The sequence below is a fragment of the Galeopterus variegatus genome, unplaced genomic scaffold (genome assembly GCF_000696425.1).
Source record: "Galeopterus variegatus unplaced genomic scaffold, G_variegatus-3.0.2 Scaffold14, whole genome shotgun sequence".
Taxonomy (NCBI): Eukaryota; Metazoa; Chordata; class Mammalia; order Dermoptera; family Cynocephalidae; genus Galeopterus; species Galeopterus variegatus.
In genome coordinates, this window is record NW_007726125.1 from 956,071 (window position 1) to 965,500 (window position 9,430).

General features: G+C 42.1%; 1 protein-coding gene and 1 pseudogene across 1 annotated transcript in view; both read right to left on the reverse strand.

The window, feature by feature from the left end:
* Nucleotides 1-6,480, reverse strand: part of BLM (Bloom syndrome, RecQ helicase-like) — an 88,295-nt gene extending 81,815 nt beyond the window's left edge. Inside the window, exon 1 of the mRNA XM_008565860.1 lies at nucleotides 6,432-6,480. The gene's annotated coding sequence lies outside the window, so the exon portion shown is untranslated. The remainder of the gene's footprint in view (nucleotides 1-6,431) is intronic.
* Nucleotides 6,481-6,510: 30 nt separating this feature from the next.
* LOC103585006 overlaps nucleotides 6,511-9,430 on the reverse strand; it is a 6,981-nt pseudogene continuing 4,061 nt past the window's right edge.

A 9,430-nucleotide genomic window follows, 5' to 3' on the forward strand; every position in this document is an offset into this window, starting at 1 on the left:
AACGGAAAAAAGACAAAAAAACAAAAAAAAAAAAAAAAAAAAGAAAAGAAAAGCAAGGTATTGATTACTATAAAAGTACAAATAACAGTTATCTTTGTGGTACTAGACATGTGCACACAGGGGACTTCTAAGGATGTTGGCAATGTTCTATTTCTTACCTGGGAGGGAGGTACAGGTAACTCAGTTCTGACATTAACTGCTTGGAGTTAGGGCAGATCCCACATGTTAAGGGATCAGTCCCAGAAGGCTGCTCACCCCCGCTATAGACTATAATTTCCACGTTACCCACAACTTCTGGGTTATAAATTGTCATTAAGCTGTTGTTCCAGGGTCCCTAGAGACCACCTTCATGTTTAATAATTTGCTAGAAGGACTCGTGGGATTCAGTATAGAGTTGTACTCACAGTTAAGATTTACTACAAAAAAGAAAAAAGATTTATTACTGCAACACTGTAAGTATACACATCCAGATCAGTAAGAGAAAACGACACATCAGATGCAGTCTATACGAATCCATGCTCAGACTTCTATGCTACCTTCTGGAAGGGTGAGCTCTGAATTGAAATGCTGCTACCTGTGTACAATGTTTCTGCCCAAGGAAGCCTGTCAGAGACTCAAAATCTAGGGTTCTTCCTGGGGGTTGGTCACATAGGAACCTTCTGCCCACCAAAATTTCAAACTTCCAAAAGGAAAACAGGTGTTAGTGGTCAAGGTGGGCAAAACAACCTTATCAGCGTAGGAAAAGTTTCAAAAGCCAAGTTCCCAGACACCACCAGCTAAGGGCTAATCTTGCAAGCAGGCCTTTCTAAAGGTAACAGTATCAGGCCTACTACGTTAACTCATTCCTGCACAAGTTATATTTATGAAATATAATATACAATATTTCACAATAAAAGAGGTTTAAAAAGTTGACTAAAATTATTTTAAATCCATTAAAAAAAAAAAGCCAAAGTAGGGAAAGATATTTGATACACACACACACACACACACACACACATAAATAAAACTGACAAATAACTAGTATGGAGAATATAAAAAGAAGTTCTACAAAACAATAAGATAAAGACAGACAACTCAATAGAAAAGACAGAAAAGTTGAACAAGCACTTTACAAAAGAGGAAATAGCCCATAAACACAACAAGGTCCTCAACTTCATTAACAATCAGGAAAATTAAAGCCCCAAGGAAATACTACTACACATAACCTACCAGATTAGCAAAAATTAAAAATATAATATCTAGTATTAGCAAGGATGTAGAGCAATGGAAAATCTAACACATTGGTGGGAACGTAACCACTTTTGAAAACTAGTGGCATTTTTGGCATATAAATAAAACATATACATACTCTTTGACCCAAACGCTTGTATTTAGTTAAATATAAACTTCTTCCAGGGAGGGGAGAGGAGAGGGACTGGAGACTGACTTAATCACCAATGGCGAATGATTTACTCAATCATGCCTAGGTAACAAGGCCTATATGAAAACCAAAAAAGACAAGGTTCAGAGAGCTTCTGGGTTGGTGAATATGTGGAGATGCTGGGAGGGTGGTATGCTTGGAGAATGGAAGCTCCATGACCCTTCCCACATACCTTGCCCTATGGCTGTGCCTGAGTTGTATCCTTTTATAATGAACTGGTAACTTAGTAAGTAAACTGTTTTCCTTGAGTTCTGTGAGCCATTCTAGCAAATTATCAAAGCGGGTAATGGGAACCTCCGATTTGTAGCCAAATCAGACAGAAGTCATGGGTAAGGTGGGGACCACCACTTACAATTAAAGTCTGAAGCAGGAGTGAGGTGGGTGGGGGGGGGCAGTCTCATGCAACTGATCCCTTAACATATGTGGTCTGCTCTAAGTCCAGGTAGTTATTGTCAGAATTGAGTAAAATTGTAGGAACACGCAGTTGGTATCTGTTGGAGAACTGAATTAAATTATTTTGGGGGAAAACCCCACAAATTTGGTGACAAAAATGAAGTATTGTATGAGTATAGAGTAGAGAAGAAACAGGATTTCCTTTTCAGTGTTACACACATACAATGGAATATTATACAGCTTTAAAAAAGAAGGAAATCCTGCAATATAAGACAACACAAATGTCTTTGAGACATTATGCTAAATGAAATAAGACAGTGACAGAAGGATAAATACTACATCATTCCACTTATATGAGGTATCTGAAGTAATCCAACACATAGAAGCAGAGAGTGGAATGGTGGTTGCCAGGGGCAGAGGGCTGGGGGAAATAGTAAGTTGCTAATCAAAGTGTATAAAGTTTCAGTAAGGCAAGATGAATAAGTTCTGGAGATGTGCGGTCAAACATTGTGTCTATATTGTATTGTACACTTAAAAAATCTGCTAAGAGTATAGATCAGATGTGTTCTTTTTTTTTTTGTCTTTTTTTTTTTTACTGACCGGTAACGGGATCGCAACCCTCGGTGTCGCGCCCGCACCGCGCTCAGCCAGTGAGCGGGAACTGGTCTCCACATGGGATCCGAACCCTCGGCGGGAGCGCCACCGCGCTCCCAAGCGGCGCACTCTCCAGTGCGCCACCGGGCCGGCCCTAGATCAGATGTGTTCTTACCACAATAAAATTAAAATTAAAACAAAGTAGAGTGGAAAAATAAACTGTAAAATAATCATCTAGAGCAACAAAAATAAAAAATTTATTAAAAATTATTTTTAAATTATCAATATTACTTTTTAAAAATTAAAAAACCTGTATCTACAATACAGAAGAATCTCACAAACATAATATTGAGCCAATCAGGAAAGACACAGTAGAATACATATTGTATCATCTCATTTATAAGAGTTCAAAGCCAGGCAAAACTGAACTATATTATTTATGGTTGCATAGAGGGGTAAACTATGAATACAAAAAAATTATTATCACAAGGGCCGGCCCGGTGGCACACTCAGTAGAGTGCGGCGCTTGGGAGTGTGGCGGCACTCCCGCCGAGGGTTCGGATCCCATATAGAGACCGGTCCGCTCACTGGTTGAGCGTGGTACGGGCGCAACACTGAAGGTTGCGATCCCGTTACTGGTCACGAAAAAAGACAAAAAGGAAAAAAAAATTATTATCACAAAAGTCAGGAGAATAGTTATCTTTAATGTGGGGAGGAGGTTATGATGAGGAAAGTACACTTCTGGGGTACTGGTAATGTTCTATTTCTTGATCTGGATGATGGTTATGTGTAATTAGTCTTTACATTTACTATTTATACAATATAATTTTTAATATATAATTAAACTTTATAAGCATTCTTCAAATTATATATATAATATACTTTAAAAAATATATCTTGTTTCTCACAATAAAAATTTTTTAAAAAGAAAAATTAGCAACAAGGCTCAGTGGGTTAAATCATGGTGCTGATAACATCAAGGTCAAGGGTTCAAATCCCCTTACTGCCAGCCGCCAAAAAAAAAAAAAAAAAAAGGGAAAAAAGAAAAATTAGCAACAAATAACAGATAAAGGATTAATATTAAAAACATATAAAGAATATCCAAGTTCCTATGAACAAATGATCAGGGAGTATAAACACATAGTTCACCAGAATACATATACATACTAAATAAACTTACGAAAAAATGTCTAACTTAAAAAAATAAATAAATAAAAGAAAGAAAACTGTAGGATGATGTCTGGGAAGAAAGAAAAGAAAATGTCCAACTTCTCTAATAATTAATACCTATTAATTTCTAATAATACTTCTTAGTTTACTAAGAAGGAGAGAGGAATATTATGATAATTTACAAGATAAATGACAACCACGAAGACTGAGTAGCTACATGGAATAATTTAATATTGAAAAAGCACAATACTACATTATGATTATAGCTACTTAAATATGTATAGCTAATTTTACAGCTAAAATTTGTTTTTTATTTTTGTTTTTTATTATTATTATTTTTTAAATTTTATTTTGTCGATATACAATGTGGTTGATTATTGTGGCCCATTACTGAAACCTCCCTCCCTCCTCCCTCTCCCCCCTCCCACCCAACAATGTCCTTTCTGTATTACAGCTAAAATTTGGAAAGGACTCATAAGAAATGAAGAAGCTGAAGTGACTGAAAGATAGGATTATGGGCCGAGCCCATGGCGCACTCGGGAGTGCGGCGCTGGGAGCGCAGCAGCGCTCCCACGGTGGGTTCGGATCCTATATAGGGATGGCTGGTGCGATGCGCTCACTGGCTGAGCGCGGTGCAGCCAGTCACAAAAAAAAGGACAAAAAAAAAAAAAGATAGGATTATGACTGCAACATTTTTCTTGATATTGAGAATATGTTTCAATAAGATACAGGAATTTTTTTTTCTTCTCTTTTTTTATTGAAATATAATGGAATATAGATATTTGGGGGGTACAGTGTTGACTACCACTATTTGTGTACAATATGTGATGATCAAATCAATATTATTAGCATATTCATTATTATAAATCGTAATTGTTCTTTGTGCCCCTCACCCAATTTCTCCCTAACCTCCCTCTCCCTCCCCCAAGATACAGGAATTTTTAAACAAAGTAAACTCCATCATTCCTTGGGTTTCTAGAGAACAAAGACCATATGTCATAACTCCAAGAACTTCCATTCTCTAGTGACTACTCTCTGCCAGGCATCGTGGTAGGCACTGAAGTACAGAGATGAGTAAGACATAATTACTGCCCTCAAGGAACTTCTGGACTATTGAGACATAGACACGTCAACAAATAATTACAATGCAATGGGATAAGTTTGACAATAAAGTCTTTTCTTAAAAGCCTATGGCTTCCCAGATGAAGGAAAAACAGGAAAATCATAGAGAAGCTTTTCAAAGAACACTGAATCAGATCCTGAAGGACAAGTGGAACCTTTCAGATAGGATTGAGGTTGTGAAGGGTAGTCTATGCACTATTTGTGCAAAGGTTGAGGTAGAATAGTATATGGGTTAGAGAAGAGACTGCTCAAAGGCCTCATGTATCATACTAAGGAGTTTAGATTTTATCCTACAGGTAATCGAGACCCTTGGGGCCTTTCTGCACTAACTCGTTCCCAGGGTTATTTTTCAATTACCTTGGGTCTCTTTGTTCTATCCTTTCTTCCCTTAAAAGAAATCTATGTATAAATATTTCAAACATAGAGAAGTACAGAAAATAGAATACCCATGTACCCATGAACCAAATTTAAGAAGTTATATTCTATTTCTCTCTCTTCATAAAAACATTTCAGATATATTTAAAAGCCCACTCACTTCCCTTATCTCATCCCCTTCCCTTCCCCCTCACAGGTAATACTTTCAAACAGTACAGCACCTCAATTTTATTCTATTTACTATTCTCCAAGCAGAATACTTCTGCTTCCCCTCTTTTCCATCTTCTGATCTCTCTACCAGTCTCTTCCATTTCTACTCCTTAATTCTGACACTGGAGCAAAAGTGACATTTATCTACACTGGTGGCACCAGGAGCTGTCAGGCTCCTGCTCAATCTCACATCATTAGGTGTCTAAAGTTCTGTGTGATTTAGGGGCAGATAAGGGAGAAAGCGTGATGTTGTGGGTGATGATTTGGAGTCAGGCGCTTAGTTCAAATCCAGTCTCTACCGCTTAATCACCAAATGCCCTTTCAGCAAACACAGCTCTTTAGACTTCAGATTCTCCATGTCTAAAATGGGGGCAATTCTACCTATCCCTCTGGGTAATGATAATAGAACCTTACTATGTACCAGGTACGCTTTAAAGCATTTATTGCATATATTAAATCGTTTAATCCTAACAAAAACTCCAGGAAGTGGAAGAGATCATTTCCCCTATGTGACAGATGACAATGGAGGCACTTAGAATTTAGGTAACGTGTGGACAGTCACAGAGCCAGGATTTGAACCCAGACAATCTGACACAGTCTGTGTTCTTAACCGCTTTTTTAAAAAAATATTTTTTTGCTGGGGTATTGTGAAACTACAATTTTAAGACAGTGGGTGCCAGGATACGTCACACAGCAGACACTCAAAAACACCAGTAGCCCGGCTCATGATTATGGAAGGCCAGAGAAAAAGTACGAAGTGTTTCGGTTTTCCCTGAGGAGGGAAACGGGGGTAGTGCCAGAGGTCTGGGCTGGGGTTACCCAGTGACTGCTCTGTGCCAGGCATCATGTTAGGATTTGGAGTACGTGGACAAGAACATAACGGGGGCTAGGCTCGGTCTGCAACCGACGCCCCGGGCCACCCTGGCAAAGTTCGACCCCGTCCCCGGGCCTCTGTTTCCCCATTTGGGAACGTGTATGTGTCTGCTCCCCTTCCAGGATGCTCTCCAGACCAGAGGACTCAGCGGCCCTAGGCGAGCCACAGCGGACAACGGAGGAACCGGAGAGGCCTCCAGCTCCGGGCCGGACCGCCGGGAGCCGGGCTGGGCCACGGCGGGCCGGGCCGAAGTTCCGCGAGCGCCGCACTCACCTCTCACGAAGGTTCGGAGCGGGCCGAAGCAGGATCCAAACTCCCCGCGGCGACCACGGGCCCGACGCCGCGCGCTAGCTCACTTCGCGCCGGAATCCGACGGCTTCCGATTGGCCACGTCCTGAGGAAGCCGACCAATAGCGTTGCCCGGCGGCATCCGTCCCCGCCCCCTGGGCCGCTGGGGCGGGGTCGCCGGACGCTGGCGGAGGGGCACGTATTCCCAAAGCCCAATCGGAGTCCGGAAGGGAGGGTCAGGTGACTAGGGTTCGCTCGCGGGCTTCCGGCCCTAGGCGGGTTCTTCGTTTTTGGTGTATTTCTTGGTGTTGGTGAAGGCGTTCGGTGAAACCGCCAGCCGGAACCCCGACTGTGGCGGGATTGAAAAGCCCCGATGTTGAAGGGCCAGGCCAAGCCTCTGCGTCCCCGTCTCTTGGCCCTGACTGTCGGTCTCTGCGAGGCTCTGGCGCTCCCTCCTCTCCACTCCCTTTAATCACGCCGGCCCGCGTCCCACCCGTACTCTACACGAGCAATTGCGAACTGTCATTGACGGAGAAAAGGGGTTGGAAACGCAGATGCCTCCAAGGACACGTGCAGTCCCCGAGTGAGAAGCCATGCTTCGGCTCCAGCTGATTGTTGCCACGCAGGAATGTGGGCCGTGTGATGCCAGATCTTGCTTTTTCTTTTCTTTCCTTCCTTCCTCCTTATCTCCTTCCCTCCCGCCCTTACTTTCTCCCTCCCTCTCTTTTAAAAAAACCTGATAAACCTATTTCTGTTTTGTTTGATGCTTTGCGTGTGCGTGAAATCTGCCGATTTTTAAATGTTGCAAAAACAAAACGCTGCAGCCAAGCAAAGCACGTTGTTGTTAAATTACTCCCCAGCCTACCCTTTTGTACAGGAAAAATCAGAGTAAAGTAAGCAGATTTTTAATAGCAAAATGGCCAAGCAAGAAGCGGGATAGAGACAATGCAAAGGTGTGAAACAATCTACCAAAAGAATAAAGCCGCTGACACTCAGGCCCAAACGGTATCACCCAAAGTGATAAGTAGGATACTCACAACCCAATAGGGGGTGACACTCCCGCTGAAATTGCCTGCCTCTCCCACTACTTTAATTCTCCTTTTGCTTTTGTATCCACTGTTCTTCAAATCTGTGCCCTTCTCTAGTGCGAGCCATTGCGAGGGCATATTCTGTGGAAGAGGAAGACAAGGACACTAATGGTGTCAATATGAGCAATAAGAATGCTGACATGTTATGGGAGTACCCAGGAGGGATCCAAATGCAGATTTGCAGGTTAGGTAAGGCTTTCCCGAGAAGGTGTTCTGAGACTGAGAGATGAATCAGGGTATGATTTGGAGGCAAAGGCCAGGAAACTGGAAGACTGTAAGGCATCTTTGAGGAAATATCAGGAAAATGAGGGAAAGGGAGAGATGACCCATGACAGGAAAAAGAGACCAGATCTGAGTTTGGACTTCACCCTGAAGGTAAACGGCAACTGTTGGAAGGATTTTGTGGAGGTGGGGGTGGGGTAGTGAGAGGTTTGTGCACTAATCTTAATCTTAAGTATTTATAAAATACATGACACATGCTACAACATGGATGAACCTTGAGGACATTATTCTAAGTGAAATAAGCCAGTCACAAAAGGACAAATATGGTATCATTCCATTTATGTGAGGCACCAAGAATTCATAGACAGAAAGTAGAATAGTGGTTACCAGGGGTTGGGGGGACAAGGTAATCGGGAGTTATTAATAGGTAGAGTTTCTATTTGGGATGATGGCAAAGTTGTGGAGAATGATAGAGGTGACGGTTTCACAACAGTATGAACGCACTTCATGTCCACCGAACTGTACACTTAAAATGGTAAATGTTATATTAGGTCCACTTTAACGCGCACACACACACAGGACTGAGGACTCAGAGGTGGCAGCCCCTGTCTCAGTTGTACCTGGAGGGTTTTGATTTATGGTGGTGACTGACGTGACACAGAGAGACTAATGCCATTGAAAGAATTTATCACCTACATTTCCCAAGAAGAGGAGGCACACCACACCACACAGGGCCACATGGAGAAGCACCAACTTTGGTCAGGAGGCAGACAGGAGACAAGAGAAAGCCTAAGCCAAAATCTTCACTGGGGTTCCTGTGGGAAAGGCAAGACAGGGCAGAGAAACAGTTTAGGGTGGGCTAGTTTGAATAGTTCTGGTGGGCTTTGGGGCATAGGAGCTGTCCCTAGCTGTCTGGTACCTGGCTCTGGGTTAATTCCAGGCAGGGGACATGTTGGCTTGGTGTGTGAGAGTTAGATAAAGGAGGTGGCTGGAGGTATGGACTTGGTACTAGTTGGGAGGGTTTGTAATATGATTTTTGATGCACCCACAAAAGCAAGATTGTAGGGGAAATGTAAATAACTTCGGCTGTTAGTGTGGCTCTGTGATTAACGGATGTCAAATAGACAAATACAGGATCTAAGAAAACACAACAATTGACTCTATGGCTATTCGGCATCATTTTAAGGAAACTTGGAGTGATGATAATGGAGACTTTCAGGGAGTAGGTCATAAGTTGCCCCAAACAACATAGAAGACATTTTATCATGAGAAAAGAAAAGAGGAACACAAGTAGAAATATAAGGAGTCCTAGGCAAGCCCATAACTAGGTTTTCCATTTATATGGCATTAGCCAAGAAGATGGAAAATTGGGGGGTTTCTAACAATATCTGTAGAGAGCACCGACATTAATAAAGCAAATGTATCTCACAGGGCCTAGCCTCCAAAGCCCTATAGTTTCAGGTTTAGCCTAACTTTTATTATTTTTATTTTTTAATTTTTATTATTATTATTATTTTTTTAAAGATGACCGGTAAGGGGATCTTAACCCTTGACTTGGTGTTGTCAGCACCACGCTCACCCAGTGAGCTAACCGGCCATCCCCATATGGGATCCAAACCCGCGGCCTTGGTGTTATCAGCACCACACTCTCCCGAGTGAGCCACGGGCCGGCCC